The sequence below is a fragment of the Canis lupus genome, chromosome 22, assembly GCF_011100685.1.
Source record: "Canis lupus familiaris isolate Mischka breed German Shepherd chromosome 22, alternate assembly UU_Cfam_GSD_1.0, whole genome shotgun sequence".
Taxonomy (NCBI): Eukaryota; Metazoa; Chordata; class Mammalia; order Carnivora; family Canidae; genus Canis; species Canis lupus.
In genome coordinates, this window is record NC_049243.1 from 55,247,763 (window position 1) to 55,272,128 (window position 24,366).

The 24,366-nt window shown below is 41.2% G+C and overlaps 1 long non-coding RNA gene across 8 annotated transcripts in view; it reads right to left on the reverse strand.

Moving 5' to 3' along the window:
• LOC111091707 overlaps positions 1 to 24,366 on the reverse strand; it is a 158,702-nt gene that overhangs the window by 9,291 nt on the left and 125,045 nt on the right. Inside the window, exons 1-3 of one of the 8 annotated variants that reach the window (XR_005376565.1) lie at positions 18,807 to 18,935; positions 17,672 to 17,767; positions 14,558 to 14,737 (exon numbers count right to left, since the gene is read on the reverse strand). The exons of 5 other annotated variants lie outside the window; for them this stretch is intronic. This is a non-coding gene — a long non-coding RNA (uncharacterized LOC111091707). Of the gene's footprint in view, positions 1 to 14,557; positions 14,738 to 15,278; positions 15,343 to 17,671; positions 17,768 to 18,806; positions 18,936 to 24,366 lie in introns of those variants that run through there. 2 more of the 8 variants (XR_005376561.1, XR_005376566.1) reach the window with 2 other exon arrangements.

Genomic DNA, 24,366 nt, shown 5'->3' on the forward strand with positions numbered 1-24,366 from the left:
TATAGAGGAGGAGGAGAGGAGTAGAGGGATATCAGCGATAATAGGAGACGTAGATTCTCTGCCTTCGAATGGATAAACTTTCCCCACCTTAATCCCCTTACTGGGCCTCCGTCGCCCCTCCTAAGGAAGGAAGAAGAAAGACGGAAGGAAGGAAGAAAGAAAGAAAGAAAGAAAGAAAGAAAGAAAGAAAGAAAGAAAGAAAGAAAGAAAGAAAGAAAGAAAGAAAGGAAGGAAGGAAGGAAGGAAGGAAGGAAGGAAGGAAGGGAAGGGAAGGGAAGGGAAGGGAAGGGAAGGGAAGGGAAGGGAAGGGAAGGGAAGGGAAGGGAAGGGAAGGGAAGGGAAGGAAAAAGGGAAGGGAAGGGAAGGGAAGGGAAGGGAAGGGAAGGGAAGGGAAGGGAAGGGAAGGGAAGGGAAGGGAAGGGAAGGGAAGGGAAGGGAAGGGAAGGGAAGGGAGAGACAAAGACAAAAAACACACTACAGCCAGGTCCTCACTTAGTATTCTTTCCACTGTGGCAAAGCAGGTGTCGAAACTCCAGGTCCCCATAGCTGCTGCCCTTCTCTTTTCTGACCATCCTTCTTGAACAGAAGCAGATTAAGGTGAAGCCAGAGAGAAAAGATTCCACCCAGAACTGCACCACTTCCTAAACAGTATGTTGGCAGTATGCCTCCATCGCCTATCCATGACAGACATAATACTTCTTTTTTCTCAAAATAAAGAAACAGCTATATATTTTATTTATTTTAGAGAGAGTGTGTGTGTGCACATGTATGCAAGTAGGGGGAAGGACAGGGAGAGAGAATCTCAAGCAGACTCCCTGCAGAGTATGGAGCCTGGCATGGGGATCATGATCTTGAGATCATGACCTGATTTGAAACCAAGAGTCGAATGCTCAACTGACTGAGCCATCCAGGTGCCCCTAAACTGTTGCATATTTATCACTGCATTTGGATTTTGACATCTGCTTAATGGAAGATAAGATTTAGAAGAATGAACAGTTATGATCAAATAAAAATAATCACCCCGAGTGTTTGCTATGTGCCAGGCACAATGCAAAATGCATTCCATAGATTTCATTTAAACCTCATAAAATATATATAAAACAGATTCTGTGATTATTCTCATTCCACAGGCATGGAAACTGAGGCAAAAGAGGTTAAGTTTCTGACCTAGGGTCACACACACACAGCTTATAAGTGAAGACAGGATAAATATCCCAGTTGTTAATCATTACATTGTGCACAGAGCCACTGCTATACACTGAACATTTATACTGAAATCTCTTCCTCAAGGTGATGGTATTTGGTGGTGGGGCCTTTGAAGGTGGTTAGGTCATAAACATGGAACCCTCATGAATGGCACTGGTGCCCTTATGATGAGGTTCCAGAGAGCTTCCTCACCTCTTCTGCTAAATAAGGGCACAGCAAGAAGATGGCTGTCCATGAACCGGGAAGAATTCTTACCAGGTACTGAATCGTCCATGCCTTGATCTTGGACTTGCACCCTCCATAACTGTGAGAAGTAAATTTGTTGTTTATAATCCCTCTTGTCTATGATTCTTCAGTTAGAGTAGCCCCAATAGACTAGACAAAAATATACTCAATGGTTGTAGCCACTTAGTGTTAGGACATACGTGGACGTGGTTATCTGTATAAACAGGTTGAGACATAGGCCTAACAACATTTGGAGGATCCATATTTAACTAAATTAATGGCCCTTTTCTTCTCCATCTTGAGAAAGTGATCAGGGCATTTGGGGGCAGATGAGATCTCTATGTCAACTGGATAGCATTTAAGTGTCACCTGAAAATGTGACAATGAAACAAGGGGCTGGAAGGTGAAAGGATTGCTGAGAAGGGAGGGCAGAGGGAATGTGCTCTATCCATGGCACGGTTCCCCAGCTCCCCATTCATAGTCTTTCCAAAGCCACTGCAGGATAAATGTCCTTTAAGGGATGGTTCCAGAACAGAATCTGGGGAGAAGCACCACCATATCAACTTCTGTCTCTCTACATATAAACCTTGGGTAAGATGCTTGGACCAGAGAAGAAATTTCTCCAGTTTCTTCCACGGGGTAGTCCCCTCAGCACAGAAAAAACATACTTCTCAGTTTTATTCCTCCCTAGTATACACAGTGCCATGAAAATCCTAAAAAAGGATGGCGTTTGCCCTCAGCATTTAGACACTCAGGAAGACAGGAACCTTTCATTGCCCTCATCAAGCAGGACAATGTGATGAAGAAGCCTGTGGACAAGCAAACACTGTAAGTGCTCGAAACTCCATGTAGGAACCTTATAATGACCTCCCTTGGTTCTCTCTTTCTCAAGGTCATGCTATAAGAATGTTAAGATGAACTAAGCTTCTAGTCACACAGTTCTGTTTGTGTTTTTCTAAAAGGATCATTAACCTTTCAAAATAATCAGAGCAAGTGAAATGGATAAGCTCATTCTCGAACATTACTGGTAACATGGACAGAATACAGCAGGGATGTGTATGCACAAACATGTATACTCCCAGTGAAAATCAAGTTGGATTCCATAGTAGTGGTAGCTATTTTGTCAAGTTTTGAGGGACAGTTATGATGGAAGCCTGAAGGAGTCTGCTTTGGGTGAGAGATTGTCGTGTCTTTGCCCTAGGGGAGAGGGTAGGCAAGAAGAGTCTCCACAGGAAACATAGAGGAGATGCACCTTTTAGGACACCGATGGGTGTTTTGGCCAATTACTGTGTCTCTTGCCATTAAGAAGTCTTCAACGAATCACGTCCAGATATTTCAGATGAATGGCTTGAAAGGAATCAAAATTTATGTGAAAACCTGTTTCCGGACTTGGGGTTTAATGCAGCATATGTCCTGTACCGGTCCTCAAGCTCAATGATCTGACAATCACTGGAAAGGACATCTCCAAACTGATCTTCCCTGAGAGTCGGTTCTAAGGATTAAGGGGGTCTGAGTGACTGAGGACAGGTGCAGGTGGTTGCTTTATGAATCCCAGCACAAAAGAAACATGGAAGCTCCCCTACAGAGGCTCTCCATGCTCTCAGCTGGAAACTGGTGGTCAGAATGAGCTCCGAGCAAGTGGGAAGCAGATTTTTTCTTGCTTCTCCTCTAGAACATATGCCATTAACATATTTAAGAGGGCAAATTTAAAAAAAAAAAAAAAAAAAAAGAGGGCAAATTAGCAGTGGTCTTAGGAGAGAGGTAGAGAAGGAAGGCTAATGGTCATTCCCCCTGCCTCCTGTTTGGTGACTTGAAAGGCTCTAGGGATGCCCAGTTCTATCAAACTGTGAAATGTGAGGGAAAAACAATGACTAAGTCTGACCAGGTGTTTACTACATGGCAGACACTTTTCTGAGAGCTTTACTGAACACTGAGCTAATCTACTGGTCCTACCCTACAGGGGAGAAAATTCAAGGTCACATCCAAATCTCCATGTACAAGCCTCCGTGTAGACAGACAACTCATGTGTTAGGGTTAGCAGACTACCATCACTTCAGACCCATTCGAGAAGTATGTTGGGAATTCATTTCTAATTAGAGATTCATAAAATCTAGATGTCTGTCTACTCTTAATGTGTTGATGAAAAAAAATACAGTTTCACAGCTTACTGTAAAGTAAATGACTACCTCAATCCTAGGAAATAGCTAAGTAGTAAGATAAATAAAACTCTTGATGGGAGGAATAAATTTCATATATGAGCAAAGTCAAGGATAATTCCAGCAGGCCTGAGGCTGGCGCCACCTGGGGCGGGGGTTTGGGGGGGGGCGTCTCTGGAATCAGATAGAAAGGCTAGAGGGACCAATGAGGAACCTATGAATTAGGTAGGATTCTGAAGTCACTGCAATCAGTGTCTCACTTTGGATAAACAAGCAGCGATCCTTTCCAAGGTCCATCCTGGAAGTTCGACTGTATCGAAAGCCTTCCAAATTTAAGAGCAGCTAGGACAGTGAGGTTAGATTTGGGGGGCGGGGGGGGGGGGGCGGCACAGTGCATGGGTAAACACTAACTGGGCTCTCATCCCGCAGGATGAAATCCCAGAAAACAGGGAAATAGGGCCAGTTTCATACTGTTTCTCACCTCTGGGGTCCCCAGGGAGAAACAAATCAAAGGAAACAGCAGGAACCTGCAAATGTTTCTACACTCTGAAAGCAGCCTGGAATTTACTCCCACATAGTTTACTCACCTGAAAAGAGTAGCCCCATAATCCCCAAGTGGAAGGCTGGCCAACCCCGTTTGCATAATCCTGCACAGAGCACCCCTCCCCCCAACCAGCACCCAGGCACCTTCCTTCTCTCCCTGATGATCTCTCCTGTGGCTTCAGCAGCCCTGCAAACCGAGTTCAGGAGACACAGAATGGCTTTATCAGATAAGTCCTCTCTAGCAGGGAAGCACAGAGGGACACCGACTCTCCCAAAGCTTACTAGGTTTCCTCCCTGCATTTGCCTGACTCTGTTACTGGAAGGCCTCCAAGGCCAAGACTGCCTGGGCTTGTCAAGGGATTCCTTTTCCTGGGAGCGGGGGCTGGATGCCACCACCCAGACATTAAATCAGAAGAGAAGAGAAATCTTCATGGCAATAAATCTCTCGAACAAGAATTGAGAAACTTTCACTGCATTCTGCTCTTTCAGGGGGGCGGGAATGGGGGGGGGTGAGGGGACAAAAATGATTTGTAAGAGCTAAATTAGGTTGAGCAAAAATTTTGTAAGATTTTTTTTTCCTACTCCTTCTTTCTCTTCTGTTAACAAAAACAAAAACAAATTCCTTTGATGTTTTGCATTTTCTTTGTCTCTCTGTTGTGTTCACTGTTGAGTTCTTGTTTTTGTTGTGCTAAGTTTTGAAAAAATTCTCAAATATCAGATTTTAAAGTATAAAATCTGGCATTTGAGATACCAAATGCTTCTGTTTTTAAGTATCACAAAATGCACAGATATTTTGGGGTATGTAATCTCAGTCTCCAGGACAGTCCTACAAGAAAATATTAAATCAGAAGGATTCTGGTGAAATTTATGTTCGGTTCTTAGAATCGGGCTGCCATTCTATGGTGGCACCATCTCTGTTCTCTTTTCCAGTTACTGGAAGACTGTATGTTGGTGTTTGGCTACTCAGAGTTCCCTAACTGAAGGCCTGGGCAGAGTGTGGGTGCTCATTCTTCTTTCTACCACCCCCTCCCAACCTATTTCTCATCTTGTGACCAAGGAGAAAGTAGAGGTGGCTAAGAGAATTTGCATTAGGGCAAAAGGTGGTTAAACCCTTAATGCACACTAAGGGAACTTATATCGACAGAATGAAATGTCTGAACATGGTTCACGGAAAGGTAGAGTTCTCGCACAATACAATTAGAGGACAATGATGAGCATCGCCCCCGTGTTACACTCAGCTAATCCTCATCTTCTGTCTTGGTCCAACAAAAATCTCACCTGCACTTTTGCAAAAATCAAGCTCTCAATTCTGGCACTAAGGATTAAATGGCTTTATTAACCACTCTGCCTTCTTTTGTAAAAATCTAGCTCTCAATTCTGGCACTATGGATTAAACAGCTTTATTAACCATTCTGGCTTTACAGTAACTGATTAATACCATATAAAATGCAAATCTTTATAAAAGCAGCATCCAAGACTTCCAGTCAAATAAGAACATTAATACCTATTTCACATTTTTAAAACTATTTTATTCCCACTCTATTGCTTTTCAAACTCTATAATTCAGTAGTAAAATACAATTGGCTTACAGAACAGTTTCCATATAGATATGTCGCTGACGCGTACTGTACCAAAATGGTAAGAATAAAATAGATGGTATTTTAAGCTTTTATTATAAACTTGAATTAAGTTTTTCTTGGCTGTGATATAAAAGGTATTTGAAGTATTAACTGCATTTATCATGCATTTTTCACACCAAATATTATTTCATAAGAAATAGTATCACATTCGGTCAAATGAATGGTTTTTACTCAACTGGTGTTCTATTTGGACATGCACTGAAGTATTTATAGAGTCTAACAGAAAAGGATAATATAACAGGTTTTGAAAAACTACACTATATCAGAGAGTCCATCTCTGCTAACACCTTGGGTGGGCTCTCATGAAACACAAGTTTCACTATTAAATCTTGAAAGCTTTGAAGAAAATCCGGAATGAATTCTAGGTATTCAGACCAGCTTCAAATTCCTTTTTAAGATGGAGAATCAAACATATAAGTAAATATGAAATACCATTTGGTTAATGGACTGACATGTGAATCTATTAAAAACTAAAAAAAAAATTGGAGATCATATACTTATTTTCACTCGATATAACTTACGTGTGCACAGGAAGATTGGTGTGACAGGGATCCCGACAGAGAGTTTTGCCGACTTTAAGTAAAATTGGATATGTCAAAGATTATTGACCAAGATATCATTCTAATATAACCTGTTATTTAAAATGACCTAGAAAATCTTGGAGTGGTTAGACAATCGACTCTTTAAGTCTTGTGAATGAAAAGATTTAAAAAATATGGATGGGAAAAAAAAATACGGATGGGAAAACAGTTGTTTGTTTTTAAGAGCATTTCTTTTTCACTTAGGGAGGTATGGAGAGAAAAAAAGTTGTTTTAGGACTTCACAAGATTATTAGTTTATGAGAGTAGCATAAAGATAGCACTATTTTTAAAAAAAATTAAAATCAATTTAGAATTCCTTTTGACTTTGGGAGTGGGGGTTTTCCCTGCTGTTTTCCGAGTCTGGCCACTAACTCTGGAATTGTGATTATAAGAGGGAAACACAGGGCAAGCTGCTCTCAACCAGCCCAAACACAGAGAACAAATTTCCCTTGGGAAAATTGTGAGGGAGAGAGAGCTCATTTGGGATGCTTCCCTGGGTGCTCCCTTCTCTCCGACACCAGACACACCCACTTCACCACACCATCCTCTCCTCTAGTCATCTGTCCTATTTCCTCCACTCTTGAACTTCCAGGACCAATACTCCTTCCTGCTAAACTGGAGATAAACTATAGCCAACACACTTGTGATGAAGGCTCAAGAGCAGATATCTGCCAGCAGTCTTGACATTTGCAGAGGAAGGAAGGTTTTGGAACTGTACTCAGAACCCCACAGTGGATAATCAGTGGAGTTTCCCTGGGCACTTTTCCACGAGAGTGAGCCTACGCCACATACCATGCACAGCCACCCTCAACCTCCTCCCAGAAATCTCTGGGGAAGTAAGGTGCTAAGTGGGAATAATGGAAGGCAGAGCTCTGCAGTATAAAAAGCCTGAGCTCCAAAGTCAAGTGCTACAAAGGTGAGGCCTTGGCTCTGTTGCATATGAGCTGTGTAGATTTCAGGTGCCATCTCTGTAAAACTGCAAACTGCCTTCTGCCTCTGAACAAAGAAATGAGCAAGCTCTGCCAAGGATAGGGACTCCAACTGCACATTCCCTCACCAGCAGGTCCGACCTTTCCTGGACTAGATGCTCAGTTAAGGCTGAGCCAAGGTCTGCTACAGACAGCAGAAGGGACAGGGCCCAGGGTGAGTCTGGGGGCCACACCCATGCCTGATGTTTGCTACTCCACAGCAAGCAGTACATGCCCTCTTGTTCAAGTCAATGCTGTTTGAGGCAGTTACCTCTCCTCTTGGCCAACCCACAAAGAGGCAAGTCAGTCCACACGTCCCATAAAGGAGGTCTCACATGAATTAGGAAGCCAGGGACCTATTCCCTTGGCCGATTGACATGTGTGAAGAAGGGAAGCCTGGGGTTTGCGTAGAAATGCATTTTGCAGTCCCTAAATGGGCAGCTGTAATGATTGGTACATAGAGTATGCTCAGTAAGAGGTCGTTATTGCTGGTTGTTACAGAGGACTGGCCTAGTTTTAGGAGCAGGGACTCTGCCTGTTAGCCCTTCAGGTCATCTTATGTAGTCCTCCAATTTCTTATTTATCGAATTAAACTTGCTGCACGGGATAAATATCTAGACAGGTAGCCAGTGAAATTTGCCACACAAGGACTGGTCATCAGGCTAAGATTTAAAAAAAAAAAAAAAAAAGAAGACACCACATGCATACCATATTGGATGCTAAAAATCATCTACTCTGTCCAAACACACATGTTATAGGATATCACACACACACACACACACACACACAGAGCCATGGAGGCAATGTCCACGTATCCATAGTAGGCTTTAAGTTCAATACTGGATGCCTTTTTGTTTTTTAAATAGATAAGCACAGATTAGTTTTGAATCTCCTGTTGGAGAAAAAAAAAAAAAACAACAACAATATAAATAGTTCCACTATGTAAATTCAAGGCAAGGAGCAAGAGAGGAATTCCATACGCCAGTGATGGGAGATTCAATGAAATAGCCAGATGGAAGTTATCGGTACCCTGGCGTTAAAGCTTGGCCCTGCCTACATGCATCCTATGTGTTTTATTCATATCAAGCAATTGGGATATTATCCTCTCCTAACAACTGAACTGTACTTGCCAATTCATTTTTAATTTGTAGATGACTGCATGCCCCAACTTGTAGAATTTGAGTTTACTTATATTTCTACAACCTGATTAGGCGGACGGCTATTGAAATTTGTTTATTTTTAGCTATCCCCAGCTTTCCAAGTATTTTAAATACTATGGCAGAGTATAAAGAAATGAGTCTTCCAATATTGATTAAGTTCAACAATATGTTAAATTTGTCGACAATACATCTTGACAAAGAAAAATAACATTTTCTGAGTGCATTTTTAGTGGCCTTTGGATGACTAGCTGTCTGAAATCTTGTTATAGTGTGTCACCAGGTCCCAGGTAGATTTGAAAATCGGTGAAATCAGTGATTCCTTTCTCTTACAGAACAGTTTTGTGATGGTGAATTCCTTGGTTCTGATGTAAGAGGACGTCCAAGCCAAAACAAATACATTCCTGATAATGGGGGAGAGCATCATTCCCACCTAAATGGAAAATCCAGAATATTTGAACCAAAAGTCCCCAATTTTTCTATATGGAGTTTGAACACAAGATCATGAAACTCTGGAACAAGCCTCAATGAAAACCATGCATTTTTTGAGTTTCTTACCCGACTATATTTTCAGTTCACTCTGCTCCAGTAATAGGGTTTGAGTCATCTAATTGTGTAGGGGTGTCACATGCCCTCTTACTCTGCCATCCAGCAGTCACATACCTTCTTTATTCAAGAAACTGGAACAGCTAGAACGCTCACTCTGTGTGTCTAACATCAGAACAGAGAAGAGTCTAGGGTAACCGAGTTTTAAGCTCCATGCCTTTCACTGTGAAATTGACCACTGAGGAGAACCTGGGAGCTTGTGGTGAAATAAGTGGCAATGTCAGGGTGCTGGGCAGCAGCATCTCCAACCAAAAACATTTGGAATCCTCGCGTGTCAATTTATGATTGTGTTGCCTGGCCAACCACTAAGCATCAGCTATCTGAACTCACCCAGGCCACACTCTGAAAAGCTAATCTCTTGTCTTTGTAATGACATCTCTTCATTTGTGGATTATCACACGTTCTCAGGAGGTACCTCACCAATCACATTGATTGAAATGATGTTAGCTTTCTTCTGATGTCTGTGAGTTGTGGCTTCCTTCATATCTCTTTTGGTGTGACTTTTACTATATCCTATAAGGGATTTATTACTGAGAACACAGAAATATCATGCTATAGTTCAACTCTCCCTGCTTCGCAAGAGCATTTACATGATCAGCACTCCCTTGTGAAACCAAATGAAGAACTGGTTTTACTTGGGTATTCTATAGGGAAAACCTCCTCCTGGGTTATCTGGCTGATTTCCTCTGAAAGGAAGATAAGGATAAAGAACGCTTGTATTCTTGTAACCTACAAACCACAAACCCTCTGATTTGTGTTCCTACCTAACTCTATCAAAACGGTATCCTTTGCTTTGACTGATCTGCTTTTAATAACCCACTCTGTTTCTTCAGCCTCTCCCCTGACTCTAAGGACTGTTTTTGTTAATTAAATTTATTTATCTAAAATATAAATAGAAGACCTAAGAACAATAAGTCAACCCTAGAGACTCCAGAGGGAACAAATCCTGCTGACTACACTTCATTTTAACCCATTGGAACTGACTTTGGACTTCTGGCTTCCAGAACTAGAGGAGAAGAAATTTGTGTTGTTTTCAATGATTATGTTTGTGATAAATTGTTACATTAACAGTAGGTTCCAATACATGCTCCTTTGTCCAGAAAGAAATTAAGAGTTCCTGTGGGCAGCCCCCGTGGCGCAGCGGTTTAGCACCGCCTGCAGCCCAGGGAGTGATCCTGGAGACCCCGATCGAGTCCCACATCGGGCTCCCTGCATGGAGCCTGCTTCTCCCTCTGCCTGTGTGTCTCTGTCTCTGTCTCTCTCTTCCTGTGTGTCTCTCATGAATAAATAAATAAAATAAAATTAAAAAAAGAGTTCCTGTTAGTTTACCATTTGTCAACACTTGAGATTTTCTTCTTTTATGAGGTACTCATTTATGTTTCTATGCATTTTTCTGTTGTTATCCTTCTCTCATTGATGTGGCTTGCAAATTTGATACACTTAATCTTTCTTGGATATATAAATATGAATGTGGATATTGAGATGTTATATATATATAAAGTTTATATATATGATCGTCTTTCACTACAGATTTATCTTTTCTTTCTTATAGGATTTTGGTAAACAGAAAATATTAACTTTGATGTAGTCACTTTTTATCAACTTGTTCCTTAATGATTAAGAATATTATGAAATTAATTAATTAAGAAATTAATCTCCTGCCTTGAAACCATAAAGGTTTATTCAATATTATATTCTGAGAGTTTTCTAGTTTTATTACATTTATGTGTTTTGTACAGCTGGAATTGATTTTGGCTAGGTGTGAGCTGTGTGAATTTCATTTTTCTTCATACAAATAAACAATTTTCTCAACACTATTTGCTGAAAATCTCTTTGTCTTCTACTTCTGCAGTGCCACTTTTGCATGTGCTCATGTTTTTTCCACTGACCTATTTATACAACCCTACCTCTATCCCACATTGTCTTCATTGCTGTTGTCTTATAATAATTCATGACATTTGTTAGATTTATTCTCCCACTTGGTTCTTCCATATTTCAAATATCTTAGCTATTCTTAGCCTTTTGCAGTTTTATACAAATTTTAGATTTAGCTTATTAAGTTCTACCAAAAGCTTGTTTGGGTTTTCATTGGACTACATTGAATGTGTAATTCAACTTGGAAAATTTAATATCCTTAAAATACTGAGCCTATCTAACCTATACAGATATGGACTGTCTTCCCATGTATTTAAGCCATCATTAATGTCTGTCAATGAGGCTTTATAATTTCTTTTATAAATAACTTCCAATTCTCAGTTCTGTTGTTGGATTTATTCTTATATGATATGAATATTTGGCACTATAGTAAATTGTGTCTTCATTTTAAAAAGTAATATTCAAATTTTTCATTTAATAAAATTCTGTACTTAATTTTATGCTTTATTTTGAACAATAAATTCCTACCCTAATGCTCTAAGTAGGTTCCAGAACTGCAATTACATCAAATGCAAAGTCATGCTATTACAGGATTAATTTAATGACTGACAGAGCCTACAGAGCCAGCAACTCTGGAGCTGAAGGACCCAAGTTCTCAAAGCTAATTAATTGCCTGTTGCATTTTATCTAAATCTGCATTAGCACTAGAGCTCCTTGTATCATTAAAACACTGCAAAAGTTTTTGCAAAGCCACTGATAAATGAACACCCAGTTTACATCTACTCAAGCAAAATAAACTGGTGATTTTGAATTCAAATTTTCACACATAAAGAAAAGTAAGTTTCAAAAACAATAGGACTCTACTGTCCACCTGACAGTGGTAACTCATGGCAAGAAGATAGAAAAACAAACCCTTTCATACACGGCTGCCAGTTTTGTAAGTTGGTATGAACTTTTCGGAGAACAATTTACCAATTGCTATCATAGCATAGTAGGCTTGTACCTGCTGTCTCAGCAATTCTAATAGCAGAAAGTTTTATCGTGAATATTTTCCCACATGTGCACAAAGAATATAAATGGGGTGCTCCATGTAGCTGGATGTTAATCCACACACACCCTTGTACAGCCATATAAAGCATGCTTATGTAGTTGAGAGCAAGTCAGAAATAAAAAGAATATAGAAAGAATGCTCCCACAAGTACTTTTTTAAAGATTAGGTAGGTAAAACTGGAAGGAGCCATGAGGTCCTTCAACAGACGAATAGATAAAGAAGGTGTGGTCTATATGCAATGTTACTCAGTCATCAGAAAGGATGAATACCCACCATTTACATTGACGTGGATGGAACTGGAGGATATTATGTTAAGTGAAATAAATCCATCAGAAAATGACAATTATCATATGGTCTCACTCATATTTGGAATAAAAGAAATAGTGAAAGGGACCATAAGGGAAAGGAGGGAAACTAAGTAGGGAAAAATTAAAGAGGAAGACAAACCATGATAGACTCCTAACTCTGGGAAACAAACAATGGGTTGCAGAATGAGAGGAGGGTGGGGATTAGGGTAACTGAGTGACAGGCGTAAAGGAGGGCATATGATGAGCACTGGGTGTTATACTATATGTTGGCAAATAAAGTTTTAAAAATTTGTTTTAAAAAGATTAAGAAGGTAATAGATAATAGATAGAGTATTATGGTTCTCCAGAGGAGAAAAACCAATGGGACGGATAGATAGAAACCCTGCACATTCATAGAAATTTTCTATAACGAAACACTGGAAGCCAGTAAAAGTTGCTTCAAGTGAAGGCAAACAAGTGAAGATGGATGGTTTGATTTTTATCAATACCTTTTTTGTGGTATTTTCATTTTTAAAACATGTACATGGGTTGTTTTTTCAATAACTAGTTAAAATATCAAATCCCATAAAACAAATGATTAACATGAAAATACATGGAACTACTCTCATTAATCCCATTTACCTCCACTCCATGTCTTCTGTCATTACTTTCCAGGACTTCAACCTCTCTGTATAAGTAATTTCTCAGCTGAACCTAGATTTTCACAGTAGGGATAATTTTGGATCGTCACTTGTTTGCTGTATCTCTTCTATTGCAATTCCAGGTACAAGATCTTGTGTTATTTTTTTCATTTGTCTGCCCCAGTACCTGGCAAAATACTCTAGCTGATTCTGGTTGAGTATCAGAGTTATCCGGGAAGCACCTAACAGTACAAAATTATGAAGATTCTATGGCCCAGAAATCTGCACTTCCAAAGATAGCCACAGTGCTGATTAGACTTCATCTGTATTAAAACCTCTCAGTTTAGGTCATACCTGAATTTTATGTCAACTGTACACATTCCAAATCCCCAGTGCTATTTTAACCCCCTATCTCTCCAATACTGCCATCTACTCACCAGCTGTCTGTTTTTTCCTTCTTTGGAACTATCATTTATTGAGTATCTACTATACAGCAATTCATCTCCTAGAAACCTTCGACAAACAAGCTCTAATCTTCACAGTCATACCAGGTGAGTATTATCATTGCTGTTTCTAGCTGGAGAAGCTGAAAGAGAGAGATTCAGTCAACTTGTCCAAGTTGGCACCACCAGGAGGTGGCTATAAGACACCTAGTTCTGCCCAAGTCCTGGGTCCTGTGTTTTTTCTGCTCTGCCCTGCTGTCTGTCCCAAGACTCCGTACCACCACTATAGCCCGCCAGCATCCTATTTCTGTGATGCATCTGTCTCCGACTGCCATGTGGGTCCCTTTGTTGGCTCCTACCTCTAGAGGTAAAGTTTGCAAGGGCAGGACTTCCTCTAAGGGCAAATTCTTCTATCTCCTGGGTCTCTATGCAAAACAATTTATATTCTGTTTTGAGACGACAACTTACAAAATCTGTATGTTCTTCCTAACATTTCTGTGTTTCTACTAGAACCATTTAGTTCAGACTTTCTCAGCCTCAGCTCTAATGACTTTTTGGACTAGATAATTGTGTGTGTGTGTGTGTGTGTGTGTGTGTGTGTGTGTGTGTGTGTGTGTTGGAGGGGGATGCCTGTGCATCCCACTAGGATGTTTACCCACTAGATTCCAGGGGCCCTCACTCTCTGCTCCCAGTTGTGACAACCAAAATGTTCCCAGACATTTCAAAATATCCCAAGGGAATGTGTATAAAGTTGTCCCACTTGAGAACCACTGAATTCTAACTGGATATCCTGCCAGCTCCTAAAACTCTATTTGGCCTAAATTAAATTCAGAGTCTTCTCCCAAACCTCTCTACTTTCCTATCTCATTTCTACTAATTTACCTCAGTCATGCACACTGCAAACCTCTATATTATCTATGTCTACCTCAGCTTCCACTGCCAACCAATCGCTAAAATATGTGGTTTTGACTTTAAATCCTTAGTCACTCATTTCCAATTTCTCTCCCTGGTTCTGGCCTCCATTTCCTCACACTAATTCTCTACCTTTAATCCATCCTATCCAATGACACTGGATAAAGCTTTCTCAAAGGTAGCTCATATTATGTATTTTTTTTTCTTTTTTTATAGAGCCATCAGCACCTCCCTACCATAAGCCCAATTACATATCAATTGCTCACCCTTGCCTTTCAGGGCCTCCGCCATATGGCACCACCTCCCTTTCCAGCCTCATTTCACACATCTCCTCTACAAGTACCAACATGGCTGCTTATTGCTCATCAAAAATGGTCTGTGCATATGGCCCAATGCCTTTTACTCATGCTGTCACTTCAGTTGGTGAGTCCTCCTCCACAATTTCCCTTAAAAAAAAAAAAAAGCTGTTTTACAAGGACAGTCAGAAATCCTACACTACTCAAAAATCATTTTATGGTTGACCCAACAGCATGTGTTCACTTTCTCCTGAGTGCTTTTAACTGTTCATACTACTTCTCTTTATGTCGCTTGCACATCGTCCCAATGCCATCTTTGTGGTGGTAACAGTGTCTTTCCTGCCAGCCTGCAACCTTACTGATGGCAGAGATTGGGCCATCCTCTTCATACCCCCTACAGCACCCAGCACTGCCATGTACACTTTAGATGCTCTTGATTATTCATCCAAATGAGTCATGAAAGAGCACTTACTCTCCTACTATCTTAATTAAGCAAGGAATGGTGAAGAACTGGCCTAAGGAATTGGCCTCTCACCTGTCTTGCTGACTCATTCCTCCTTACCCCATTCTCTGCCTGCTACAAAAGTAACCTTTCCAAACACAGGTCTGATCAGGGCAGATACAAACTTCTCTCTGTGGCTTCCAAAACCCTCTGTGTACCAGCTACCCTGTTTTGTCTCTGCCGTCTTACCTGTAATCACACTGTTGTTACATGTTGGGGAGTTTCCAGTTCCAATTGTCATTCAGGCTTCTTGCCCTATGTGTTCTACACCTTTGCTCACATCACTCCTTCTTCCAAGAATGCCTTTGGTCAACCACATCCACCTGCAACATCTGTTCACTCATCACCAATGGGCAGGGAAAGCCCCTCTACTCCTAGTGAATCTCTGTCTTCTTTGGATACCCACTATATCCTTGTTTCTATCACAGCTCCTATGATACTTTGCTATGCTTATTTCTTGACATGCCTAAAGCCAACCACCATTGATATGTACATAGAAAGAGTACACAGTGTTTTACCAGATTTTGCCTTCCTGATGCCTAGCATAATGCCTAAAATTGATGAAGATGGTATTGCTGAAAAATTGGATAGATGAATCCAAAACAGAAAATCAGCCTATTGTAGTTATTGATTAGGAGAATAAGAAATCAATATATAAAGTGTTTTCTACGAGCAAAAGCTATTTTATAAGACCTGAATATCTAATATCGTCAAGAGAAGACATAACCCCAAAGAGTCAATTTTCCAGTTTGATGCCATTTGTCAGTTTTAATTTTAAAAATTCTAAACTGCATTATATATTTCCCTGGCTTGGTCAACAGAATATCCAGGAAGCAATTTCACTGTCTCCATACTGGAGTTATTGTTATCAAAATAAGTTTCTATGTGAGTTTACCTAATTTACACCCACAGATACCATAAGAGAATAACCACCTCCTACTGAGAAGCACCAGAACATTTGCCTTTCCTTCTATTTCCAGCTCTGCCAGCAGCTATTACTTCTCATCCTGATAAGGTATCTATTTAAGGCAGTGCTCCGCTGCCTTGACCCCTCGCCCCTCATTTGCATCTATCTTATGACTCAGGGGAGCTGTCAGGACACACCAGAAAAGCAAATGTGTAAGTCACATACCTAACTCAGCATTTATCAATTGATACTAGCCTGAGATTACTATATTTCTGTCCCTGGAGAAAAAAAAAAAATGTGTGGGCTTCATAGGAGCTGATTCCTGTGTGTGGCAAATGGTTTTTGTACACGAATTTCAGTGTTTGGGCTCCTGTCCTGGTTCTTAAAGTTGCCAACAGCCTGACCACTGGAGGTTCATTTGCCATTGGAAAAAAGGGGGCTGGATACAATTACACAGGTTGTTTTATGTTTACATTTTGTGTTCTAATCCTAAGAAGCTGGAAAGGAGAAAATAGAAGAGCAAGCCTCAAATTCCACATGCCCAAGTTAAAAGGATGTGAAAACTGAAATAAAAGCAAAGATGTTGCAATAAAAAAAGAAGAAAAACTTTTAAAATAGCACAGAAAAGAAGTGAACAGATTGGAGAAGATCAAGAATCTATAAAGAGATATAGAAGAGTTACATATAATAGAATATAAAAGTCTATACTTATAATTGAGAAGGAGATAAAAGTTTACCCTAATCTTCTTAGAGAGGACAGAATAGAATAGCTGAAATTAAGGCACAAAATGTTGCATGCTTAACAAAATAATTGTTTGCTAATAAAAGGAAATATAAGTTCAGGGGAAGGAATCTGTCCAAGAGAAGAATGTGGTAAAGTCAAGAATGTAAAGAGTCATGGCAGTCCCCAGTGTCCAGATGGTAATAACTAATATTTCCTGGGTGTGTACTCTGTGGCAGGCCCCAAGCAGGGTATTTTCTATGCATTTCTCTTTTAACCTTCACAGTAACTTTGGAGATAGTAGCAAATATTTAGCCTAATTAAAGATGAAAAACTTAGGTGATTCTTTTAATCGTTGCTACAAGAACGCTGCATATGAACATCCACGAAATCTCAGCGGCATAGAACAATAATTATGTGCTCAAGAGTATTCAATGTTACACTGATCCGATCTGGCCTGCCTGCCACCACCGCTCCCCGCCCTGCCCCACATACTTCGGCTGCACCTGCTCAGGTGTGTATGGCCAAATGCTAGTAAGTCAGTCACCTGTGTTCGGTGGGGGGCTAGCTGATGGCTGTTGTAATATAGCCTCAGCCAGATCTGGAGCAACTCACATGGGATCCACACATTCTAGTCTTCAGCAGGTTGCCTCAGGGATGTCCTCTGTGAGCCAATGACAGAGGGCAGGAGTGCAAGAATGATTGGGTGCTTTTTCTAGTTTCTGCTGGCATTCCATTAGCCCCAGACAGTCACCTGGCCAGACCCAGAGCCAGAGTGGACAGATAAGGCAAGGTTACCTTTCCAAGAGTGTTGCAAGAGGGTGGGCTTAAGAATGAGTCCTAGATGCAATCAGTCCACTACAATGTAGATGAGATCAATTGGGTCACTTGTCAAAGGTCACCAGCTGCTGGGAGCCTGGATTGCAACTATACCAATCTGGCCCCAATACCTACCTTTCACTGGCTACAGCAGACAGAGGATCCATAACGGGTCAGATTGAAGACCTGCAAGTCAGTTTGCAAATGACATGCCAACAAAGTATGGAGACACTGCAATTTTAGGGAGATGGAGTAGAAAATCCAATTAAAACCAACCAACCAACGAAAGAAAGAAAGAAAATCAAAACTCAGGTAAGATTGCAGGGATAAAGCTTTTATATGCTCAGAGGTTCTGAAGCACAGGCCTTGAAAGTTTGCAAAAAGAAACAAAGTCATCTAGCCGGGGAGGAAAAAAATTCTATGGAAGGAATAAAAGGAGAAATAAAGGTAAACGGTGAAAATCTAGGTTTACAGCATTTTTTTAAGTGTTATTAATGTCCTGTAGCTGAATGTTTTTTGAAACTTTGTCCCCCAACTTTGAGGTATAATTGACAAGTAAAATCATAAGATATTTCAAGTGTACAATGTGATGACTTGCTATCCACACTGTAAGGAGCTCTCCCCTCCATCGAGTTAACATTGGATTTGATTTTTGATTGAAGTCTTAAAAGTTCCCTTAAGTAAACAGATTTCCTAATACAAAATGCTACATACAGTAGACTTTTCTGAAATTTGCTAACAAAATGCACCTCAACAAATTCTCTCTAGAAATTTGGGGACTTATTCATATTCGCAGAGCCAACCATCTTTCTTGAATGAATGAGACTGACCATTAACCTTCTGAGTCACCTTCTGTCCCTAGAATTTTACATGACTTTGAAGGCAATGGGGTAGCAGAGGTAAATACATTTGATGACTAGTAGTGATGAAAAGTAGTCCTGATTGTCCGTTACGGTGGTGTCAGGGCTGAATGACGTTAAAAGCAAGCAAAGGCTCTTTAGTGTTAATTTATCTAAAATAGATCCTTTTTGAAGGAACCTATGTGAGATTATTGCCACCCACATTCAGATTCAACATAGAATAAAGGAGACAAGGAACATTTTCCTAAGCTGATGAGTGACTCAATTTAATTTTATCCCATGGCTAACTTTCAACTCGGCATCTCGTCTGACAAAGCCATTTTCATTACAGGGCTCATCTGAATGTGACAACGACAGCCAGTCATATTAGTGTCATGGTCACCCGAACCTATTGGCCCTGCTGTTCTGACCTTTTGCCTTCAAAGTCTCTGACGTTTCCTTATCGGGTAAATTAAATGCCACACGGGAAAGTTGGATTCTTTCTTCTTTGAGGCAACTGCTCAGGTCACACAGGAATGTTGCCTGTTAATAGGATCAGCTCTGGAGAAAGCCATACTCTACAGCAGGGGATGCCAGGCTTCTCTTGTTACCATGGCAGCTGCTTCTACCTAACTTGTCCACACTTATCTTTGTCATATTATCATTAGTAATCCTGGTAGGAACACTAACAGTTAACCATGTTTGGAGTGCTGAATTGGGCACTGTACCCACCGTGTCTCATTTAATTCTATCACCGTTTCGGAAGCCATCATTATGGATATTTTTTTCAAACAAGGAAAGTAGAATGTAAAGAGATTGAATAATTGCTTCAACCAGGACCTGGCAGTGCTTGTTGTCAATTTTAAACTATGGTCCTTTTTTCCTATCTGAGCCTACCTTTTTCCTTATTTTTATACCTTAACCTCAGAAAATAGAGCCATAGGTCAACAAGGTTCAAATGCGGGGCACCTGAGTGGCTCAGTGGTTGAGCATCTGCCTTTGGCTCAGGATGTGATCCCTGGGTCCTGGGATCACATCCCACATCAGGCTCCCCACAGGGACCCTGCTTCTCCCTCTGCCTATGTTTCTGCCTATGTCTCTGCCTCTCTCTCTCTCTCTCTCTCTCTCTCTGTGTGTGTTTCCCATGAATAAATAAATAAAATTTTTAATGAAGAAGAAGAAGGTTCAAATGCTAAGGCTCTTCTATGGTTTGGTGTTCACCTTACCACCTTTAAGAAGTCAGACAAACTCCTTGGATCATAGAAGCTGGAAGACCAGGGACTCCATTCTGGTTCTACTTAATTATGTCATTGTCAGCAGGTCACTTACCCTTGCCCTGCTGGTGTCCCCATTTCTCCGAATGAGGTTACCGTCTTTGCTCTGCCCTCTTCTAAGGGTATTTTGTGAGGACCAATGAGGAAAAAGTAGGTGAAAGTACTTTGCAAACTGTAGAGCAATGCACATATGCTATTGTGATTTCTGCCTTATTAATCTCCTGCTTGGGCCTTGGAGCAGCTGTGGCATGTTCTGTTTCTAGAAAGGATGCATAGCTGGGCAGTCGGGCTAATATTATTCCACCTTTAACTAGATTACCCTCCTGCTGACCCTCTGCTCCTTTCCCATGCATATTGATTTATCTTTTAAAAGCAAAACAATATGTTCTGGCCACTTCCCTCCTTCAACTGCACTTGTTACTCTGTGCTTGCCAGTTGTGTATGTGCACACATGTGTGTGTGTTTGTGTCTGTGTTTTAACAGGACTCAAGGAATGGAAACCAAATGCACACATCACCACCAATTAACACGAGCTTACATCTCTTGTAAGTGATTTTTTTTCCTCTCCCCTTCAAAACACAAAGGGTATTTGCCTTCCCTAACTTTTTCTAAGCCCTATGCTAAGGGATGCAGAGGTTCTGCCCCTAGGAGCAAGCTGTAACTGCTCAAGCGATAGTGATGGTAGTTTTTAAAACTTATTATTGTTGTCCCCAGGGTCTCATGGAGGCATTCCACGAAATCTGTTTACCCTAAAGCTATCTTGCTTTGAGACTATCTTTGATCTAATGCAAACTCAAATAGAAGCCTCCTCTGACCCCAAGTGAGGAAAACTATAGGGTGACCAGCTATCCTGGTTAGCCAGGGACTGGCCCGTTTTTGACACAGAAAGCCTTGCCACAGCAGACCCAGCCCTGCACACAGGGGATGCTCAGGCAGCTGGAAGGGGAGCAGTGTGCTTCCTGGACCAGCCCTGTGGCTGTCTGCATATCACGGGCTCCACGCACAGTGAGGCATTTTCACCCATCCTGCTTGCCTCAAGCCTTTGGGGAACCGTGTTTTTTAAAAAACAACACAAAATAAAACAATATCAATACTTTATTTTTGCTCTCACAAAACACCCTTACCCTGCCTCCCTCACCCCCGCCCCCGAAGCTGCTGCTGAGCCCGCAAGCTCCCACCTAGAGGACACCAGCCCCAGGGTGGCTCTCTGTGCCCTCCAAAGTCACTCTGGGTCCTTTGCTGCATATTCAGCATTCAAGCCTCTTTTTTTTTTTTTTAAGGTCTTATGTATTTATTCATGAGAGACACAGAGAGAGGCAGAGACGTAGGCAGAGGGAGAGGCAGGTGCCTCAAGGTTGCACCTAACACGGGACTCTATCCCGGGACCCTGGCTGACGACCTGAGCCGCCCAGGTGCCCACATTCAAGCCTCTTGATAAACGAGGCTGGTTTTCTTGTTTGTAGCTCCCCCGGAGCAATGAAGCATAAACGTCTGTCACCCGTAAAGTACAGCTGCAAGAAACGTGCGGGAGTGGTAAGGGGATGGCACAGGCCGGGGAGAAAAGCGTCTCACCGAGGAGGAGGACGCGCGTCGCAGCTCATCCCGGGGATGGGGCATCTATGCACCATCAATTTAAAGTTCACAGCTGCCAGATAATGTCCCTTCATTTTCAAACGTTATAGGTTGTGTGTGTGGTTTTGCTGTTAAAAAAAAAAAAATGTCAGTGGAGGATGCCAAAAGGCCACACTTTAAGGATAAAGAGCTGTATCACCGTCGCTCTAGAAAGATACACAAAGCAAAATCTGGAAGCCACATTAGACCGTGAGGGAGACAATGGGAGCAGGTGGCTCAGGGTGTGGGAGCAGGAGCCCTAGCATTCATTAAACAGAGAAGAAAGGGGGAGATCTGAGCTGAGCTCCTCCTGCTCAGTTACTTTCCCTAAAGAAAAGAGAAGGTGCTCACTGGGGAGGAGGGAGATCTGTGCCTCACCAGGCCCGGGGATGGGGGGTTGGGGGAGTGGGGGAGGGTGGGGGCAGTCCAGGTCCTCAACCATGAACAGCCAGATCCTGGCAGGTTCCTGGATCTTTAAACAGAGCACAGCAAATAACAAGTAGGAAGACCATCTCTGTGGTTCGTGGAAGGTTCTGGAGATCCCGAGTGGGCATAACTGCTGCAGGACTATGAAGTCTGCCTGGGGCTCCACCATCTTCTTGCAGCCAGAAGGTGTATTTTTGTTCCTACGTCCGGGACAACCTTTGCATCATTGATATTTGGGATTGTATCAGTCATGGACAGTCTTGTCAGCTTGGTTGCTAGAACCAAGTACCGTGGACTGAGTGGCTTCAACAAACATCTGTTTCTCATGGTTCTGGAAGCTGGAAGTCCAAGACCAAGATGGCAGCAGAGTTGTTCTGGGCGAGGGCTCACTCCCCGAGGTTCACATGACTGTCTGCTTGCTGTGTGTTCACGCAGCAGAGGGAAATCTCTTACTTGTGTCTCTTATGAGGGCACTAATGTCCTTCATGAGGGCTCCATCTTCATCACCTAAGTATCTCTCAAAGTTCCCAAAGGCCAAATGCCATTACACTGAGAATATGGTCTTTGACATAGGAATTGACAGGAAGGGGGCCACACATGATCTGGCCCTCCAGGGAAAAAGGACTGACTAATAAGCCAGTACACACAGAGACATACCAGGAATCTCCCTACTTCCCCACCCTAGGAACTAATTCTTCCTTAAGGGAGTCTGTCTGGTGCTTTGCAGGATGTCTAGAAGCATGCTTGATTTCTACTTGTAAGACAGTAGTCAGCACCTCCTCCTGCCCTGCGGGTGACAAAAATGCTTCCAGGTATTGCCAGAAGTCCTGCGAGAACCACTTTTCCAGGCCATGAGGTAAGGAATGTGGATTTCACATGTCCTCCTGCCAACACTCTGCATTATTCACAGTTAGATGTACAGAGCCCAGAGAGCAAGCTTGTGTTTTCAGAATCCTGTATTTTCACTCAGATGCTATTTTAACATCCTGAAGGTTAAGGAGTTTAATTAATATTCCTATAAGTCTACAGTGGGCAGGACATTTAAACCTTTGGGTGGGAGCAGTCTTAATAAGTAGTAGGTAAGTTCTACCTTCAGGTACTGCCTTGAACTCTCCCACTGGAGTGACAGCAACTTTTCCCCTGAATTAAAAATGCAGTAATGTAACCAAAGGAGAAATTTGTCCCAAAAGTCTCAGTTTACCTGTTCAAACTGGGCCCTCGACTCAAAAAAGGGTCTTACTCAAAATTCTGCATTATTCATGCATAATGTCACAACTTTGATATTTCATTGAACAGAATATTTTTACTTACCAAATACATAAAAATAGCTTTGAGCTTGATATAGATGAAGGCAATTTGACAAACATTTGCTTATCCTAAATTATAGAAAATTTTCCTTTTTTTGGTGTGCTGCTATTAACAGATTTTTAAACGTAGCCTTCTAATGTAAAAAAAAAAAAAAAATTAAAAAAATGTCCTGTGCTCTTCCAACCATCTGGTGTGAAATGACACATGGGTGGCAAACTGCTATTTTAAGCACTGAATGCATTATCTATAAGCAAGCATGATTATCTCCTGCATTGTAAATTTCCTGCTGTGCCACAGTAATTCTAGTATTTTCCTGGTCATGCACAACTGTATTGTATCTTATAAGCAGTCTATGTACGTTAAAAAGGAAAAAAAAAAAAAAGCAGAGAGTTCTTTAATGGGGTTTTAAACAAAAAGTTTTGGTACCTGGACTTGGAAATGAAGACTCCAAAAGGCTAATAAATCATTGTTTGTAACTGAAACATACATATTTATTTAGTTGCTTCAAGCAAGGGAAGGAAAAACATCCAATTTAGAATTTTGACCCATTAAGCATCATGGCAGGATATGGAAATTTCTCTTTGGCATTTTTCTTTGCCCATTAAGAAAACAAAACAAAACAAAACAAAAACATCATTTACTGGACTCTTAAGTGGCTGCATCTTCTGTCTGACTTACAGCATGGGCGGCTGAGACCCAGACATGGTATGTGTTTATTGGAAAATTCACTGGACAGGACACTGGCACTGTTGGTTCAATGAGGCATTCATTTTGCTAACCAAGTTTTAAGGGGCCTACGTAGAAGGCAGAAGCAATAATCTGGGTTCATTTCTGAAGGAAGACTTGTTTTTCTTGCAAACCCACCTAGATGTTAGTGTGAAGCTACTTCCCAACAACAGATGAGTGATGACAACTTCTATCCTCTTCCAAATGTTTAAATAGAAATGGATCTAACTGGTGAGAGAAAGAGCAGTCAAGATGCTGAAGGACGTTTTTTTTTTTTTTCATCCATCATCTTAATCCTCTATGTGTGGTCCTTTTCATGTTGACTAAAGATAAAATGAAAGTGATTTATGCATCTTTATGCCCGGACTCAAATACAAATGCATGCTCTGCATCGGTTCCCTAGTATAAACTCTTCCAGGTTAGAGGTTAATCTTACACACTCAACAGTAAAATAAAAGCAATATTCTTCATTATGAATATGCCACAGATTAATAATTCTATTCACTTTGAGCCTGAAAGAGTCCATCAGTTGAAGCCCTACCTACTATGAGAAACTGACAAACTGATTTTTAATTTTAAACATCCTAGATCAGTTGCTTCACAAAGTTATTCTTATTTATCTCTCACAAGAATCTTGCAAAGCTGA